This window comes from Cebus imitator, unplaced genomic scaffold, assembly GCF_001604975.1.
Source record: "Cebus imitator isolate Cc_AM_T3 unplaced genomic scaffold, Cebus_imitator-1.0 Scaffold13, whole genome shotgun sequence".
NCBI lineage: Eukaryota > Metazoa > Chordata > Mammalia > Primates > Cebidae > Cebus > Cebus imitator.
The window spans coordinates 8,195,671-8,205,309 of NW_016107328.1; the positions used below are offsets into that span (position 1 = coordinate 8,195,671).

Genomic DNA, 9,639 nt, shown 5'->3' on the forward strand with positions numbered 1-9,639 from the left:
CAAACCTTTAGAGACATAAAAATTGTTCTTAACTCAGAGCTCACAAGCACAGATCATTGATCAGATTTAGCCCAAAGGCTGTAGTTTTTTGTTTTTGTTTTTTGAGACAGAGTCTCACTCTGTCGCCAGGCTAGAGTTCAGTGGTGCAATCTCAGGATCCCTGCAACCTCTGCCTCCTGGATTCAAGCGATTCTCCTGCCTCAGCCTCCCGAGTAGGTGGGATTACAGGTGTGCACCACCATGCCCGGTTAATTTTTGTATTTTTAGTAGAGACGGGGTTTCGCCATGTTGACCAGGCTGATCTTGAACTTCTGACCTCAAGCGATCCACCTGTCTCAGCCTCCCAAAGTTCTGGGATTACAGGCATGAGCCACCATGCTCAGCAAAGGCTGTAGTTTAAAGACAGCTGATCTAGACTAAAGGTGACCCTAGAGTTGTAGGTGTGGTTAGGGGCAGGCATGTTGGCTGGCTTCAGTTGGAAGCAGTTTCTAGGCCAGCCTAGTAAGGCAGAGAAAACATAAGACTGGAGGCCGGGGTGGGGTGGAGCAATGCCTGCTGTGAGCTCTCATGCTGAGCCGTGGACCCACCTGCCGCCATCATCCACATTGCAGTTTAAGAAGCACTGGAGGCTGGAGCCTCTGAGGACAATGACAGTGGACAGTGTGCCATTCAGAAGAGATGACCCTCCGTACATCCTCTAACAAACATTTTCAAGTTTTTTACTATATGCTAAGCACTGTCCTAAGCCATGAACAAGGCAAAGGGGACCAGGCTCAACCCGTGGAGAGCTCAGCTGGCAGGTTGCACCTTTGACAACCCCAAGCTGCGTCTTCATCCTGGAGTCTCCAGATGCACTAGCCTCAGTGCACTCCTCAGCCCTCAAGGGTTCCTGGGGTGATCCTCTTGGTGGGGCTTGGTAATCTGGGAGTCCATTATTCTGTCCTTCTGGAGAAAAAGAGAGAAAAAAAGATCCTTTGACAGTAGCCCACCTGCACTGCTCAGCTGGTACAGGGGACAGGGTGCCCTTCATAGAAGGACCTCAGAGCACTTGACACATGTTCACTCATTCCAGAAAGCTCTTCTTCACCACCCTAGACACCAGGGTCTTGAGAGGCTCCTAACTGTGAGCCCTGGTCATCAAAGAGAGTGACAACATAAAGTGAATGCTGCCATTTCACAGATTGGAAAATTGAGTTTGAATAAAGCTAACTAAGTTGTCTAAGGACATGCTATTCGCCATGATGGAAAAGTAGATCAGAAACTTACGTACCCTGTACCCCACAAACACAGTGGACTCCCTCTTATACCCCATCCGCATTCTATTCTATAATATTGCAAAGCACAGTTGTACCTGGTTGGCCATCTTTTGTATCTTGACGCTTGTCCTCTGTGCCCTGAGCCTAGACTTGTTGCGGGACCCATGATTAATCCCTAATGAAGAGACCAGCAATTGACAGGTGGATTGAGTTTCTTTTTACAAAGAAATGAAAGTAACACCATCTTACATATGAGATCTGGGGGGAGGCACAAAGAAGCCACTTCTGACCACACCAAAACAGTGTGGTGGAATTGGAGCAGAAAAGAAAAGCCTCCATACGTATCTTAGAAAGGGCATCGAGAATATGTACCTCAAGCTGGTTCCTTGTTTTCGACTTGTGACTGACTGCAACATTAGCAAACAAGGGAAAATGAAATCCGTGACCATCCTCAGACAGGGTCACCCTGACATTCAGAGCAGGAACCACAAAGTTTTGATGTAAAGAGCCAGACAGTATATATTTTAGGCTTGGCAGGGCATAGGTCTCACTCACAACTGTTGTTCCACTCCCCCGCTATAGCAGGAAAGCAGCCACCGACAAGATGTAAAGAAATTGGCATAGCTATGTTCCAATAAAACTTTATTTACAAAAACAGGCTGTGGGCCATAGTTTGCCAATTGCTGGTTGAGTACAGACAATGGCAATGTGACTACTTAATAAGATTCTATCGTGTGCCAGGAGATCTACATCTTTTAATCTCCTTTCTAAGTCAGGTGCTTGCTGAGTGCTTACCCCAGGCCAGGCACTGTTCTAAGAGCTGAGCTTCAGTGCAGAAAGACAAAACCTAGCTCCCTCAACCCTACATGGTGGAGGGCCCTGCCAACACCCTTCTCCAGTAAAAAGCATCACCCCAACTTTTCAGAAAAAGAGAAAGGTACGAATCCTAGAGCTTGTGAGGGGCACAACTAGGATTCCAGCCCAGATTCCAAATCTTGGTTCCTTTCAGGATGCCATACCATTTCTCAAAGCAGAATCAAGACCCTCAATTTCAGCCCAGAGGCTGAATCCTACCTTAAGCCAAGCCAAACTAAAGCTGCAGCCCAAGTTGTAATGCCCAAAGCAAAAAAGGTGCAGTGGAAGCTGTGAAGCCTCTGATAAACCAAACAGAAGCTGCTCTCTGGGGCAGGCCAGGCAGGGCTGGCCGCATCCACATCTGGAACCCAGAGATGCAAAATGCAAAAATGCAGATTTAAACTCTGCCTGTACCCCAGCAGTTCCACAGACTTAGAGGCCCGTGGAGGCCCTGGAGCAGGAAGGTGGAGCTGACACACACAGATCTGCTGTTCTGATGCCTGGTACGGGCATGGCACTGGTTCAGAGTCTCCCTGCCATCCTTTCCCTTATGGTTTTACATGGCTCGGACCCTGAAATAAAGAGCCCTCTGTGAAAGGGAATGACGACAGGGAGGAACAGAGAGCAGAAGAAATAATCTTCTTTGAGTGCCTACTTGATATCAAGCAATTTAACATTTCACCCACACACGAAGGGCAGGTTTTCATCGTTGCTTCTGTTTCACAGACCAAGAATCAGTACAAAAAAAATTTTTTTGTAATGGGCCAAGTAATAAATATTTTGGTTTTGTGGGCCATGCCATGTCTGTTGAAACTACTCAACTGTACCATCATTGAGTGAAAGCTCTGCACATACCAACTATAGCTTGTGTAGATAATATATAAATAAATGAGCATAGTGGAGTGTCAATAAAACTTTATTTATAAATGCTAATGTTAGAATTTCCTATAATTTTCATGCTATGAAATTGCACTTTCTGTGATTTTTTTATTTAAGCATGTAAAAATGTAAATATTTACATTTGCATTTAATTTACATTACATTTAAAAATGTAACATTGGCCGGGCGCGGTGGCTCAAGCCTGTAATCCCAGCCCTTTGGGAGGCCGAGGCGGGTGGATCACGAGGTCAAGAGATCGAGACCATCCTGGTCAACATGGTGAAACCCCATCTCTACTAAAAATACAAAAAATTAGCTGGGCATGGTGGTGCGTGCCTGTAATCCCAGCTACTCAGAAGGCTGAGGCAGGAGAATTGCCTGAACCCAGGAGGCGGAGGTTGCGGTGAGCCGAGATCACGCCATTGCACTCCAGCCCGGGGAAAATGACCGAAAGTCTGTCTCAAAAAAAAAAAAAAAAAGTAACATTTTCTATGTAAAAACCATTTTAAAATGTAGCAACCATCCTTAGTGTGCAAGCTGCACAAAGCTAGGCAGTGGACTGGATTTAACTTAGAGATCACAGTTTGTTGACCCCTGTTTTAGAAGAATTCACAGCTGTAATTTAGGTGATCTGGGAGTCTCATGCGGAACCTGGATGTGCAGGTGTATATGCCATGCTGCTGATGTGGCATTAGGAGGGCTGGCGAGGACTGTAGCAAAAACCTATCCATGTTGACAACTTCAAGTAGACCAGTAAAGGCCTTCATCCTTTCCATCATTCAGCCACTCATTCACTGGTTCCTTACAATGTGCAGAGCCCTGAGACAGGTGATATTCATGCCAAAAGCCTCTTTCAAGCCTTACAGCAACTCTTAAGAGGGCTGGTTATTTATAACGCTTATCCCCATTTTACTGATGAGAGAATAGAGGTGTGGAGAGGGCTCCAAGCTCCTGCCGTGATCCAAGCTGCTTAGGCATCATGAAGGTAGAATCTCTTCCCTAAGGACCATGGCAGCAAATAAAAAAAAAAGAAGGAAAAAAAAAAAAAAAAACATGAAAAAAACAAAAAAGAGAGATTTTGCAGTTGCATATATGTATTATTCCAGATGGGGCAGTGGGAAAAGCTTGGTAGAAGAGGCGTCTGGGCAGGATGGGAGAGGGCAGCATTTCAGCCACGGGAGGTGGGGGCACCCTGGGCAGCAAGAAACAGAAAGAACAGAAAGAATAAAGTCTCAGAGAGCAGGATGGAAGGCTGAGTAGATGGCAGGAGATCTCCTGGCTGTGCAAAAGTTGTTATGTTGGTGCAAAAGTAATTGTGATTTTTGCCAACCTAACCCTCTGGACACTGGGAGGTGGGCTGGATCCTTCAGAGGAAAGCCTGAGTCCCCTGCCCAGAGGAGGGGAAGGGAAGAGCTTCAGCGAGCTGGGGACACCTGAGCCATCTGCCTGATATGACAATTCAGCAAGGGTTGGTGTGTTGGTAGCACAAGTCTAGGGAGTTTCAGAAGGTGCTAGAAGGGGAGATGGAAAAGGAGACAGAGAAAAATAAATGAGACATGGCAGTGGGGCTGCCTGACAGGTAGGAATTCTGGGCCTATGGGTTCTTCGCAGCTTCCCAGCCCCTGTACTGGGAGGGTCAGCTGGGCCTGCTCAGTGGGATGGAGGGGCAGGTGTCACCACCAGGCCCCAAGTTCCCACAAGGCCCAGGGGAGAAGGGGTGAGCTCAGTCCAGCTGTGGACCTGGTGGGCTCCAGTTTTCTCAGACTGCTCTCCAATTCCCATCCTCACAACCTTATGAGAACAGCTCTCAGCAACCCCACAGGACAGTGGGGGCACTGAGCCTGGAGTGGAGACACACTCTGAGTTTTCCTATGACTGCTAATGATGCCAGCTGGCCCCTGTGAGGTGCTTATGACACGCCAGTCACCGGGCTAAGCTTTTACCATCGTCACAACTTCACAAAGATGTATTATATAACATAAACGTATATATAGTTACATGAAATACTGTATATTATCCTGATACGTGACTTTAAAGGTAGAGCAGTTGTTCTGTCCCGCAGAGCATGCAGCCAGGATGGAACCCAGCTGTTTCCTTTGTCACCTTGCCGCCCTTTCCTGGATCCCTCTACAGTCGAAGCAGCAGCTCTGGAGGACACCGTTATCAAAAATGAAGAAGAAAGGAAAAGCAGCTGTCTTGGGGATACTGGACCCCCATTATCTCCCCAGATGAGAATGTAAAGGACATGTTGTAGGAGGGACGGGTGAGCCAGGGTGCTGTGTGATGTGGGTGCTGGAGGACGATTCTGAATAAAGGTCAGACTTCTCCAGCATGAGAAAGCCAGCTGGAGAGGAGTGATTCCCTCACCCACAGCAGCGCAGGCCTAGCCGACAGCAGAGGCAAATACCAGACTTGGCCTGGAGTAGAGGTTGTATAATCATCTCAGCTCTGCCGGTCACTGCAGAGCACCAGGGCAACCTTGGGACAGGAAAAACAAACTCAGGAACGCCCGCCAGGCCAGGACCGTCCGAGGAGTAAACAGAGGAGCAATCGCACCCCAGGGGCCTACCACGCCTCTCTGTCCTGATGGGCTAATAATAATCATAGCAACAAACATTTACGGAGCACTCACATGCCAGGCACGTGTGCCTAGAGCTTTAGACACATTCTCCCTTTAATCCTCCGGGAACGTCTGTGGGAAAGGTGATAAAATCATCCCCATTTTACAGATGAGGATCAGGAACTGACCTGGGATCACTGAGCTATTTAAATAGAGGAGCTAGAATTGAAACCCACAGCCTGACTCTACAAGCTGCACCCAAGACCTCCATGCCTCAGGGGGGCCGCTGGGCAGGTGGCAGTAGGAAAAAAGCAAATATTTAGGAGCCTGGATGATAATGGAATCAGATCTCAGCCCCACTACTTCTAGCTGGATGACCTTGGATTAACTATGCTCAGCAACTGTTGTCTCAGTGGTGTGGCGGGGACCCCAGGTCCCAGGGGGGCGCCATAATGAACAAATGGATGCCAGTCATCCCCTCGTGCCTGGTGTATGATCTCATGGGACCCCCAGCCCCTGCCACGTCCCAGAAAATGACATGAGTCCTTCCTCAACCTCTGACGTCTCCTCAGCTCTTATCCTCCTGGGCTACTCTCTCTGTTTGATGAACTCCCAAGGAGAATTCCAAAGACTAACAAGGATGAAAGGCTCCCTAAGAAACACATTCTCTGATGACTTAGCCCCCCATCAAAGACAGCTTTTAACTTTTCTCTTCCCTCAGTTGCCAATTCATTATACCCCGTACAGGGAACACGAAGGGAAATGTAAAAGGCGGACAATTCAGGTGCATCAGTATGTTTCCTTTATGGAAGTTTGGGCCTACAGTCTTTTGAGAAAAGAAAAAGAAATCTTAGGCTCACCAAAGGCAGGTAAAGACAGCCTTCTGTGGAGTTACCCAAACCTATTTGAAAGTAAAACCTCCAGCTGTGCCCTCCTTGGAGGTAATCAATTCCACAAACATAGAAAACTGCTGACCCTGGGAAAGGGTTTTTTCTTTGTCTGCAAAATATCTCCCTACTCCTCCATAAACATCCAGGTCCCTGTCTCCTAGATTGAACAAGGTGAAAGGGAAGGCCCATGTCTAGACCTGAATTTCAACATAATTGGTTTCTTCTACAACGAAATCTGAGGATTGTGTTATGTGCATTTTAAAAGCATTATTCTGAAAAGGTGTTCATAACTTCTCTAGTTTGCCAAAAGGGTTTATGGTACAAAAAAATGTTCCAAACATTTCTGATCCTAGTGGGTGAGGCCCTAGCGAACTCACACGTTCCTTACCCTTCATGAAATCATTCTCTAACAGTTTCTAATAGGCTTATAGATAGGATCCTGCTGTTTTCCCCTTTCAGCCTCCCTGTGGAAATCCTCCCGGTTTGTCTGCAAATGTGTGTAACAGAGAAAGAGAGAGGGACAAACCAAGAAAGAACGATTCTCTTCTAATCTCAACATACTTTTCCAGTTATGACCCCCCACCCTGCTATGCATGATTGTGTGTTTAATCATCCATACTCCCTCATGGCCTACAAATTCCAGAGAGGCAGGGGCAATGCTGAATCCTTGTATCCCAGTTGTAGACTGAACATTTGCATCCTCCCAAAATTCATATATTGAAATTCTAACATCCAGGGTAATGGTATTAGGAGGTGGGGCCTTTGAGGGGTGACAGCCATAAGAGTGAAGCCCTCATGACTGGGATTAGTGCCATTATAAAAGGGACCTCAGAGGGCTCCCTTGCCCCTTCCTTTGCATGAAGACACCACACACACAAAAAAAGCATCATTTACAAACCAGGCAGTTGGCCTTTACCAGACACAGACTCTATCAGCGTCTTGCTCTTGGACTTCTAAGCCCCTAGAACTGTGAAAAGTAAATTTAATCTTACACTGTTCTGTTGTAGCAGCCAAAATGGACTAAGACAGTTAGTCTCTGATCCGTTTTGGCTGAGGGCTTGAAGAGAAGAGAAGGAGTCTTACCACACATAGCTTCTCTCATTTCCATGGGTAAATTTCCCTCCCTCCAGCAAATCTCAAGATATTTTCCCTTGGCCTCAGCGATCTGTTTAGAGTTCCTGGCCTTTTCTTCTTATTTGGGCCACATGAAGGACAAGCTGGCATAGCACCTGCCTCCTGGGGTCAGAGCCTGGCAGTGCCTTCTCACCCACATGGACTTTTGCCCTCTCTCCTCCTCTGAGCTCACCGCAGCGTGAAGACTACATTCTCTCCAGAAACCTCTGGTCTACACAACCAGCAAAACAGCTTCTCACTTGTGGATTTATCCAGTAATCATGGCATAAATGAAAACAATCTTTTCTTGAACAGTGACTCTATACCAGGCTGAGTACTGGACCTTTCACAGTTGATATTTATGGAATACTCCATCCCCAAACTGCAGAGGATGTATTCTTCTCCAGTGCACATGCAACCTTCATCACAGTACATTGAGCCATAAAACCAGCCTCAATCACTTTCAGAGGACTGAAGTCATGCACAGCATCTTCTCTGAGGACAATGGGAAGAAGCTAGAAGTTAACAACAGTCAATAGGTCGACAATCCCTGAATACCTGCAAATGGGGAACTTCACTCTGTGCTTGGCACAAACTAGGCTTTTCAAGATCATTAGCTTCATCCTCCAACCCTGCCCCCACATCTTTCTCACCACAGGTGGGACGAACCCCTCTGCTGCTGCTGCAGGTGAAGGTAAACCAGCGGCCAAGGACATTGCTGAAGCCCTGAGTGTGTCACTCACTAGGCAGCCTGCACTGTGAGCTGGGACAGTGAATTAACGTTGGCCCCTGCTCCGAGCCCAGACCCACGCTTAGACAGGAAGATCTCCAGCATTCTGCCAGACAGGACACCTACTTTCTACTCTGGGAAGCCACAACCTTGCTGAGGGGGCTGCCAAGGTGTGGGGTAAGGCTTGATTTAGTAATGGATCTTGCTCTGCTTACTCAGAATATTCTCTGGCAAATAAAATCAAACTTGTTTTGTTTGGGGAATTTAACTGTTATGTCTTGAGGGAAAAAACAAAGTAGTGGCTGAACATGGTGGCTCCTGCCTGTAATCCCAGCACTTTGGGAGGCTGAGGTGGGCAGATCACTTGAGATCAGGAGTTTGAGACTAGCCTGGCCAACACGGTGAAACCATCTCTACTAAAAATTCAAAAATTAGCCAGGTGTGGTGGCATGTGGTAATCCAAGTTACTCGGGAGGCCGAGGCAGGAGAATCGCTTGAACCCAGGTGGAGGTTGCAGTGAGCTGAGATTGCTCCAAGGCACTCCAGCCTGGGCAACAGAATGAGACTCCATCTCAGATAAAAACAAAACACACACACACACCCAAAAGTAGCACGGCAGGAATGTCAGTCGAGTTAGTGGGTTTCCATGATCACAGCAACACAGAAAACCAGCAAAAACCTTGGTGAGCCAATCATTCAAAGTAAATGGCAGGCATGGCCCTGGAATCCTTTGGGTTGGAGAATGAGATGATCCCTTCTTTATACTTAAGAGTTTGCTTGAGCTTTTCAGGCCATAATAGGAGCGATCCATGTTTTTGATTCATTATCTAAATGGACAATTGTGTTGTTAATAATCGGCCACCCATAAGAGCCAGGTGGAGGGACACATTATTGCCAGATGCATGAAGTGTGTAAACAGCCACAGTTTAAGAGACAAACCTGGTTGCAGCATCATTTTCCTACAAACTAGGATAATGCCACCTAGACACAAAAGAGTGGAAAATTAAGATCGGAATTAAAACACATCTAATGAGGCTGGCAGGTGACAAAACTTCCTTAGAAATCAGATCATGGAGGCTTTCACTGGGATTCCACTGAGGGAAGGGAGTTTAAAAGGTATGATCATGGCCCAGTTTTGTCACATCTGTGCTGTGGAACCATGGGCAAGAGGTTTCACCTCAGTTTCCTCATCTGTGAAAAGGGGGTGGTACTGCATGTTCTTGCTCATAAGTGGATGTTGAACAATGAGAACACATGGACACAGGCAGGGGAACTTCACATACTGGGGCCTGTTGGGGGGCGGCTAGGGGAGGGATAGCAGGGGGGTGGGTGGCTAGGGGAGGGATAGCAGGGGGG

General features: G+C 47.2%; 1 long non-coding RNA gene across 1 annotated transcript in view; it reads right to left on the reverse strand.

Annotated features, from left to right (window-relative positions):
- LOC108283870 overlaps positions 1-9,639 on the reverse strand; it is a 434,667-nt gene that overhangs the window by 108,317 nt on the left and 316,711 nt on the right. Inside the window, exon 9 of the long non-coding RNA XR_005195792.1 lies at positions 808-945. This is a non-coding gene — a long non-coding RNA (uncharacterized LOC108283870). The remainder of the gene's footprint in view (positions 1-807; positions 946-9,639) is intronic.